Source organism: Hipposideros armiger, unplaced genomic scaffold, assembly GCF_001890085.2.
Source record: "Hipposideros armiger isolate ML-2016 unplaced genomic scaffold, ASM189008v1 scaffold_218, whole genome shotgun sequence".
Classification (NCBI taxonomy): domain Eukaryota; kingdom Metazoa; phylum Chordata; class Mammalia; order Chiroptera; family Hipposideridae; genus Hipposideros; species Hipposideros armiger.
In genome coordinates, this window is record NW_017731568.1 from 1,816,935 (window position 1) to 1,827,276 (window position 10,342).

Sequence of the window (10,342 nt, forward strand, 5' to 3'; positions counted from 1 at the left end):
GCATCCCAAGCGAGTTCTTAACCATCGCGCCACTGGGCCGGCCCCAGAGTATCCTGTTCTTAACAAGGCCTGACCTCAGAAGAAACTAGTTAACCAGAACCTAACCTGCTGGGGTTTTATCAGAGCCTGACTGACCTAAACAAAGAGAAATTCCCAATCCCAGCCTGCTCAAGCTCTCCTATCCCACCTAAGAAGGTCGGAGGGGAGGAAAACTGAGAAGCAGTTGTGAAGTTCACAGTCCAGGGGCACAAGCTCACCTAAGACTGAGACCTAATCATAGGATCACAGAACAACCCCGCCCTCACATCTTACTAATATGTTATGAAAGGCCTACTTAACACAGCTCCTTTTACTCGGTACATCATGAGTGAGTACCTTTGAACAACAACAAAAAATTATAAGGCATGCTATCAGGAAAACACACACACACACAGACAACACACAACACACAACACACACACACACACCACTCAAGCACATACACACACCATTCGCGTGCGCACGCACACACATACACACAGTTTGAGTAGACTGAACAAGCATCAGAACTAGAGTCAAATATGGCAGGAGTGTTGGAATTATCAGAACAGAACATTTTAAAAGCTGGGATTATTATGCTAAGGGTTTTAATGGAAAAAGTGGAAAACATGCAAGATTAGATAGATAACATAAGCAGAGAGATGGCATATCTAAGAAAGAATAAAGAAGAAATGCTAGAGGTGAAAAACAATGTAACAGAAATACAGAATGCCTTGGTGGGCTTATCAGTAGACTGGAAGCAGCAGAGGAAAGAATCTCTGAGTTTCAAGATATGACAATCTTCAAAACTGAACAGCAAAGAGAAAAAGACTGAAAAAAATAGAATATTCAAGAACTGTGGGACTGATAAAATGTGTAACACATATGTAATGGCAATACTATAGAAGCAATAATGACTGGAAATTTCCCTGAATTAACATCCCACATTAAACCATAGATCCAGAAAGCTCAGAGGACAATAAGCAGGATAAATATAAAAAATCCGGCACCTAGACATATCATATTCAAATTCAGAAAATCAGAGCCCTGAAAGAAGCTGGGGAAGAGGCGGGGGGCATACATGACCTGTAGAGGAACAAAGATAACATCCTGCTTCTCCTCAGAAACCATGCAAGCAAAAAGAGAGTGAAGTGAAATATTTAGTGTTGAGAATAAAAAGCAACTAAACTAGAATTCTCTATCTTGTGAAATTAAACTTCAAAAGTTAGGGGGAAATAAAGACTTTCTCAAGCAAAAATTAAGAGGATAAATAGAATAAAACTGTCTCTTTGTTCACAGATGACATGATCATCTCCATTGAAAATCCAAAAGCACCAGCAAAAAACTCCAGATACCAAGTATAACAAGATTATTGAATTCAAGGTTAATATACAAAAGTCAACAGATTTCCTGTATAACAACAATAAACAAGAGGCATTTGAATTTAAAAACACAATGTTATTTACATTAGCACCCCCAAAATTGAATAACTTAGGTATAAATCAAACAAAATGTGTACAAGATCTATGAGAAAAGCCACAAAATTCTGATGAACGGAATCAAAGAACTAAATTAATGAGATATTCTATGTTCATTTATAAGAAGACCCAATATTGTCAAAATGTCAGTTCTTCCTAACTTGATATATAGATTCAATGCAACCCCAATCAAAATTCCAATAAGCTTTTTTGTGGCTATCAACAAACTAATTCTACAGTATATATGGAGAGGCAAAAGACTCAGAATAAGCAACCCAACATTGAAGAAGCACAAAGTATGTGATTCAAGACTTACTCTGAAGCTACAGTTATGAAGACAGTGTGATATTTGTGAAAGGATAGACAAATAGATCAATAGAACAGAACAGAGACCCAGAAGTAGATCCATGTAAATATAGTCATCTGATCTTTGACAAAAGGAACAAAGGCAATACAATGGAGAAAAGATAGTATTTCAACAAATGATATTGGAACGACTGGACATACAGAATGATGGGACAGCCACATACAAAAGAATGAATGTAGACACAGACTTATACCCTTCACAAAAATTAAATGGATCACAAACCTAAATGTAACATGCAAAATTATAAAACTCCTAGAATATAACATAAGAGAAAACCTAGGTGACCTTGGATATGGCAGTGACTTTTTGATACAACATAGAAGGCACAATCCATGAAAAAAAAAAGACTTTAATCAAGCTGGACTTGATTAAAATTAAAAACTTCTGCTGTGTTAGACAATGTCAAGAGAATGAAAAGACAAGCCAAAGACTGGGAGAAAATGTTTACAAGAGACACAGTTGATAATGGACTGTTACCCAAAATACACAAAGAACTCTTAAAGCTCAGCAATAAGAAAATGAACAGCCTAATTAAAAACATGTGCAAAAGACCTGAACAAACTTTGACTAAAGAAAATACACAGAATGCAAGTAGGCATATGAAAAGATGTTCAACATTATGTGTCATTAGGGAATTGCAAATTAAAGCAATGAGATACCACTACACACCTATTATTTTATTTATTATTTTTTTAAAATTTTTATTGGGGAATTGGGGGGATGGGAACAGTGTTGGGGAATCGGGGGAAGGGGAACAGACAAGTTGCTGTCGTTTTGTTCTTCAGTCTAGTTGTGGAGGACGTTGCTTCACTGGCCCAAGTTGGCACCATCATTGCGCTCTTCCCGGGTGAGGCAGATCAGTCGCCAGCTTCTGGATGGCCTCTCACTGCGGCTGCTGGCCGCTCACGCTGGCTGCTGGCTACACACAGTAGCCCATGGCAACCCACTGCCACAGGAGCTGCAGCCTACGCTGCCACAGGGACTGCAGCCTACGCCGTCGCCGGCAACTCACAGCAGCCCAGCTCCAGGTTGAGCTGTTGTTCAGCATCTTAGCTGTGGAGGGCAGTGTCACTGGCCCTCATATGTGGGATCCGAACCGGGCCCTCTGGCATCCCAAGCCAGCTCTTAACCATTGCGCCACTGGGCCGGCCCCACCACTACACACCTATTATAATGGCCCAAATCCAAAACTGGAAATACCAAGGACTAGCAAGTATGTGAAGCAACTGGAATTCTCCTTTATTGCTGGTGAGAACAAAAAAAATGGTACAGCCTCTTTGTCAGACAGTTTGGCAATTTCTTACCAAACTATACATACTCTTATTATATTATTCAGCAACCACACTCCTTGGTATTCATCCATATTAATGAAACTTATGTCCACATAAAACCTACACATGGATGTTTATAGCACCTTTATTCATAATTGCCCAAATTTGAAAACAACCAAGATGTCCTTCAGTAGAAGAATGGGTAAATCAACTGTATAGTACATCCAGACAATGGACCATTATTCAGTGCTGAAGAGAAATGAACTGTTAAGCCATTAAAAGACATAGAGTAAATCTAAATGCATGTTACTAAGTAAAAGAAGCTTGTCTACAAAGGCTCTATGCTGTATGATTCCAACTATATGACATTCTGGAAAAGGCAAAACTATGGAGATGGGAAAAAAAGAAAAGTCTATGGTTACCAGGAATTGGTCAGGAGGGAGTGATGAATAGGTGGAGTGCAGGGGATTTTTAGGGCAATAAAACTATTCATTATGATGGTACAATGGTGGGTACATGTGATTATATATTTGTCAAAACCCATATATTTGTACAACACCCTGAGTGAGCCCTAATGTAAACTATGGACTTTGGGTGATAATGGTGTGTCCATGTTGGTTAGTTGTAACGAACGTGCTACTGTGGTTTGGGATATTGATAGTGGGAGAGGTTGTATATGCATGGGGACAGAGAGTATAGGGGAACCCTCTGTACTTTCTGCTCAGTTTTGCTGTGAATATAAAATTGTGTAAGATGTAATAAAAAATGAAATGGTGTGGCTGAGTTGTCTAATGAAATATTCTGGTGAAAAGAAATCAACAAAATTAATTTTTCAAAAATTTTAAACATATTGCCATAAAACTACAAAATATAAAGAAGCATGCAGTTTATTTTCATATGGATTTACAATTGGATTTACAACTTACATAATAAAAGACAATAATAAATTTTTAGTTCTTTTTTAAAAAGGTGGGGAGGGGAAGGATTTCAGGTGGTATTAGCAATTGAGACAAAACTGAAACACAAAACAAGTTTTGCAGATGTTGCCAGGAAGTTAAGCAGAATTTAAAGGAAATTTGAACTGACATGTGAGGCAAGGGTTATGATTTAAGGTTCAGACTTGACTATGTTTTATTCTGCAGTTTGAACTGAGTGGAATTAAGCAGTATGATGAGGTGCTTTTAATTTATTTTTCAGATATGTAACCTTTCAGCTGAGAAGATACATATGAAACCAGAACCATCCTGAAAACTATGAAGAAATGATCCTTACATTCAAAGGAAAACAATGTAGAGAGTAAACAATTATTAACAATTTCTACTGGGAGCTTAAAGCAGATTCTTTTTCTCTTCCTGTTTTTATTTTTCCTTATCATTCACACAGAGTTCTTCTGTTATTTTCTTCTTGAATAGTGTTAGTGGGCTGATGACATAAAAGTGTGAAGTGCTAACGTGATGGAATTATCAGAAAAGATACTGTCCTTAGTTATATTTATTCTTATTTGGAGATTAGTACACAAACCATTTTCAATTTTTTTCTTTAAACCTCACTCACCATCTAGAGCTGTATAGAAAATGCTTAAATTCATTCATGTAGTCATTCATTCAATGATGATTTATTAAGCACTTATTATGTGCCACATGCTATTCTCAATATAATACTAAGCAAAAGAATCACTTTGCCCTCATGGAGATTACTGTTGACTGGAAGAGATGAACGTAAATCAAATCATCATATACGATGATAAAAGCTAGGAAAAGGCAAAGTGTACGAGGGCATAAGAATTCTGCTTTGGGAAGTCACAGAAAAACTCCCTATAGAAGTGAAAATTAAGCTGAAGGCAAAGCATAAATAGAAGTTATCTGGTGGAAGAGGACAGAAAAGAGCATTCTAGGCAGAAAATATTTAGTTAAATATGTTGACATAGACAGGGCTTAATATGAGTTTACTGTCAACATATAAAAGTAAAGAGTAGAATAATTGCTTACCCAAATGCTACAACTAACTTTACATTAAATATGTATTCCAAACTCCAAAATTATTAAGTTCACTCTATTAGGGAAATGAGATCATGAGTGGGTCTCTTTTCCGTGTCTTCCCTGTTTTTCTAAATATAGTTAAAATACTTTTATATAATAGGAGTATTTTACAAAAATAAAAAAGATCATTGTTACCTATACTGTGTTTACCAAACAGCTTGTATCTTTACTTTTTTATTAAAGAAAAAAAATGTTTATCATTCACCTTATTTTCAATCAGTATAAATTGATTTTTCTAAAAAATTCTACGTTCTTTATAAAGCCCCCATTTATAACTTATGCCATTCTTGTCACAGAGGACAGCCTTATAAGGGAAGAGGATGATGTGCCCTGCGAGGGACCTCTCGACCAGTCAGAATGCTCATTATCAGTCCAATTATCCGCTGATAATTGGCCTGCCTGTGGGAATAATAGGCTGGGATGATTTAACTCACTGCCGACATATTCACAGCATCCTACACACTGCATTCAAAACTTCTTAACTTTTCCTTAAATAATGGAAGAATCTAATTCTAGCTGTTAGAATATTTTATTTGCTCAACATTGAACTTCCTGTGAACACGGAAGAACCACTCTGCTGAGACTCAGGGAATGCCCCCTGTTTGTACTAAACTTCACAATGTTGGCAATAAATCTCCCATAATGTCCAGCTTTCTTATTTTGTCTGTATACCATATTCTTCAAAAAGACAAGTCTCCCTTCTTGGACTCGGTGAAATTTAGTCATAGGATAACACTCAAAGAATGGAGTCACTTGGCTTGTAAATGCTTACCAGCATTTCAACACTTCTAGATGGCTGGCTGATGTCCAAATGAGTCTACGGAATGGCCAAGGAGAGGAATTGTGATGGAATTTTACAGAGTGATAGGGTATTTGCTTTTGTGTGTTTCTTGAGATAATTAAGTTGAATTAAGTTACACTCACGGGACCGTGTTTTAAAGTTTCCAATTTGAGCTTAAAATGTCGGGTTTTTTTGTTGTTGTTTTTTAAGTCTTGTGCTCCTGAAAATTTGTTAGCGGGATGGGGATGTTTTCATCCTTTAGGTCTCTCTCTTCTTTTTTTAGTTGCATAAATTTATTTGTTTAATAAATAGTTCACACACTGGCCAGAAACCAAGTGGACAAATTGTACTCACTAACCCTTTAATACTTGGCTCCTTTGTCTAATAACCCAGCCCATTATTAGATAATGAAAGAGTGTATGAGAAAGTGGAGATTATTTATGATGGAAACAAAATGAAACTAATGGGACAAGATTTGAAAGCTGTGATGCATGAAAGGTGCTATGCAGGCCGCTCTGGCACCATGACAAACAGAGATAAAGGCTCAGTGGGAAGCAGCAGTGTGAACATGACTATGAAGAAAATAGAATGGATTTCCTGAATGAAGCCGTGCCATCTGGTGTTTGTTTAATACACAATAAAGGTCAAATGGCTACTGATCCTTTTTTCTATAGTCCAGTGACTATAAGAATGAGAGGAATCAATGAGTTTATCGATATGTCTGGAAATAACTCACCATATGATCTGATTGAGTCAATAAAACTGAAGTAACTTGTCATTGCTCTTCAGATTTGGTTTGGATCTATGGCTACAATTCTGTGTATACACACACACACACACACACACAATTTGCTGGATCAAATGTGACTCATATTTTTTTCAAGAGTAATGTTTGGAAGCATTTCAGTTTCTAGATATGTAGGCATAAAAGGAACGGGCAGAAGGAAAGCTTTTCATCAAGTTGAATGTTTCCCCTATTATCAAATAGACCTGTTAAACATTCATGTCTTGATTGGTGGTGGATTAAAGAAATTTATTTTTTTTTGTTTCCCTTTTCTATGTACGCAATTGATTACACACCAATTTTATGTAATGATTCTTAGGGGACATATTAGCTTTTAGTGAAATATGTTTATTAAGCATTATATGTAAACAGCATGCACTTTGGGAATGTCACATGTAAGTTGAACATATTATTTTCTGTAGCATCCTCTTTTCTTCAGGTCGTTCCAGTAATGCACTTCCACGGTCTGATCCTGAAACTCTGACCTTCCTGCTGAAGTTGCAGGGTTTTCTGTTGAGTTCTTTTCTAAAGACTAAAATAAAAGACACTTTTCTCACATTAATATTTCTCAGCTGCCATGAAAACAGGGATAGGAGAAGCCAAAAATAGAGGAGCCAGCTGTGGGAGGCTGCTTTTTTTTTTCTTTTTCAGGACAACTCAGAAAAGTCTTTCAAATTCATTTTATAGATAGTGTGTTAATGCAAATAGTGTTTCACGCGCCTGCGTGCTATACTTTAAAAGCTGGTATGCACTCAATTGTGATACAGTGAATGTTATCTGACTGTTGTGGCAGCAGTACAATTGTTAAGATTGTCTCTGGGGTAGATCCATTTAGTATTCTTTCTATCTTCTCTTTTTGAAAAGACTTTACTGAAGCTGGTTAATTAAAATAAGAGTGGGGCGATTATGAAAATAATTCTCTTATTCCTGAAGTGGACGCAGTGTGTTTTATTCCAGATGCCACATATTTTGTTGATGATTTGACTTTTTCGCTGGGAGTATAAAAGTATTACATGCTCCCCTGACTTTATAAAAAACAAAATAATAATCACCCGTCATGCCAGTGTGCTGAGGCACCATGTTTAACACATTGGCCTCTTTATTTTTTCAATCCATTTTTTTCTTTACTTAACTGAGATAATACTGTAAATACAATTTTATAACTTGATTTTTTTTTTGCTTAATATTTCATTCAAGTATTTCGTGTTCATGAAATGTTTCCTGATACCCCCATATCCAGGTAGACCGGCTACCCGCTTCCTTTGTGTTCCCGCTGTGCTGTGATATGTATTCTAACATAGTACCTTTATTATTGATTTGTTGTTGACCAACTGTAAGAGCATAGAAAGGAAGGGCCAACACTTTCTATGTCTTTTGCAATATCAAAAATAAGAGGCTACTGATTAAAGGTATAGGCCACAACAGATGTTCACCTGATAATTAGAATTGACTGTCTACTGGGGGTATTAAGACAGAGGATGAAAACAACAGAAATTTTGTAAAAGTGTTTCCTGTAGTTGGTAGGAATTTGGATTCTATAACATCCTTAAAACTTCAAGATACTAAAATTTCAAGATGCTAATATTCTATTTGGTCGGCAGATTAACTGCTTAATGACTAGGCATGCCTAGCCCTGAAGTGTAAAGCCAGTGAATTTGTATGGTTCATTGCTGGGTAGAAAATGACATTGGCTTTTATGGTCAAGTGGCCATCATTTTATTTAAATTAGCATCATTTATTTTATATATATATATTTTTTCAGCTTTATCGAAATATTACTGACATTTAACATGCAAGCTTAAGATGTACATGATGTTTGTATATACATATATACTGTGAAATGATTACCACAATAAAGTCAATCACATAATTACCTTTTTTGTGTGTGTGATGGGAGCTTTTAAGATTTACTTTCTTAACAACTTGCAACGATACAATGCAGCGTTGTTAAAGCAATGTTGATAATTGTAGTCACCATGCTAGATACCCCGAACTTCTTCATTTTATATTTCCCTTATCTCCTTATTTCCCCTATCCCCTGTGTGGGGCTTTGTTAGATTCCATATATAAGTGAGAACATACAATATTTGTCTCTATCTGACTTATTTTACTTAGCATAATGTCATCAATGCCCATGCATGTTGTCACAAAAGACAATATTCCTTTTTTATGAAGCTGGCCATTAATTAAAGGGTCATATACATTCACCAGGCCTCAGAGGACTTTGGGCAGCGGATGCTAGCAAGGTAGGTTGACAGGGTGACTGGGCTGTGGGTGTTCTACTTATGCTTTGAGATAACTGGGGCTTACGATGCCTAAGATACAGAAATGACTTTCGGGTTTAATTGCCTTGAATTTTCTCAAGGTGAAGGGTGCAATAGAAATGTCAAAATGTGAGTACTGTTATTATATTTTCTGTATCAACCAATAGCTTTCCCTCTTATGACTCATTTATTCAAAAGTTGGCATAAAACGAAAAAGCAGTTCTATATTCAAACTTTGAATAAAGAAAAAGTAAATTTGAGATTTATTCAGCATAAATAAATTTCATCATATATAGCTTCTTCAAATTTATGCATTTTAATTTTGTGGCTATTTTGCCTGCTGTTCTTTTTGAAAGAAAAAAATATATATGTATATACACATATTGTTTTAACAGACGGATGTTGGGATTATGCAAATAGCTAGTAATTTTAACTCTAGGAAATCTTTGTCTTTACTATGCTTGCTTGTCATTTTTTAGGATGTGATTCATTAGATAAAAATATGGTTCTTCATCTTTTTCTATGTCTCTTTTTCCTTTGAATAATAAAGACTGACATTAAAAAATACAACTCCCTGAAGAAATAACCTGATATCAAACTCTTGGCAAAAATATTTGCATGAATCATTGGATTCTAGAAATACTCTATGACCTACAAATGCTTCACTCTTACTAAAGACACTACCTTCTCAGAGTTGGTTTTCCATTTTCTTCCACAAGTCTTGATACCTAGTAAAATCTAAGAAGAACTTTTTGTGGTGTTAAGTACATTAAGTAGTTCATCGTTTCCCATAAAAACCAATTCTAAGAGAAAGATAGTTGATTTCTACTTATGAGATTGAACTTTTATCAAAACTGACACCTGTTTCCTTAAGCCCATCTGAAAAAAAATCTATATCTGGAATATGGATTATTAATGTGTCACATTGAAAAGCCACAAAGATTATCAATTATATTTTAGAATACCACTTATTTCATTTATTTGAATGACTTGTACTCTTATGCCTCCATGTGTAAATATTTTTAGGGTTATATTTTCTAGAAATGTGTCTATACAAGATACATCAGAATATACTTTTTAGTCTAATTATTATTATTATTATTATTATTATTATTATTATTATTAATTTCACCCCTGGGTTAGGCCCAAAAGCTGAAAGTTCCATGGTTTTTTTGCCCTGGGAGAAATTATCAGTAATGAAATTTGATTACTTTTCTTATAGTTCTGTGCAACCTGACCTTTGAAGTGGTTGCTGATGATTCTGTGGTTGGAAGGAGAAAGACTGCTGAGGAGAAACGGTTGGAAGGAGAAAGGTTTAGCTGATTAGAACTAACGTGGTG

At 35.8% G+C, this 10,342-nt stretch overlaps 1 long non-coding RNA gene across 1 annotated transcript in view; it reads left to right on the plus strand.

The window, feature by feature from the left end:
- The window catches only part of LOC109389039 (uncharacterized), a 23,411-nt gene extending 14,953 nt beyond the window's left edge, over positions 1–8,458 (plus strand). The window contains exon 3 of the long non-coding RNA XR_002125334.1: positions 4,332–8,458. This is a non-coding gene — a long non-coding RNA (uncharacterized LOC109389039). The remainder of the gene's footprint in view (positions 1–4,331) is intronic.
- Positions 8,459–10,342: the final 1,884 nt, after the last annotated feature.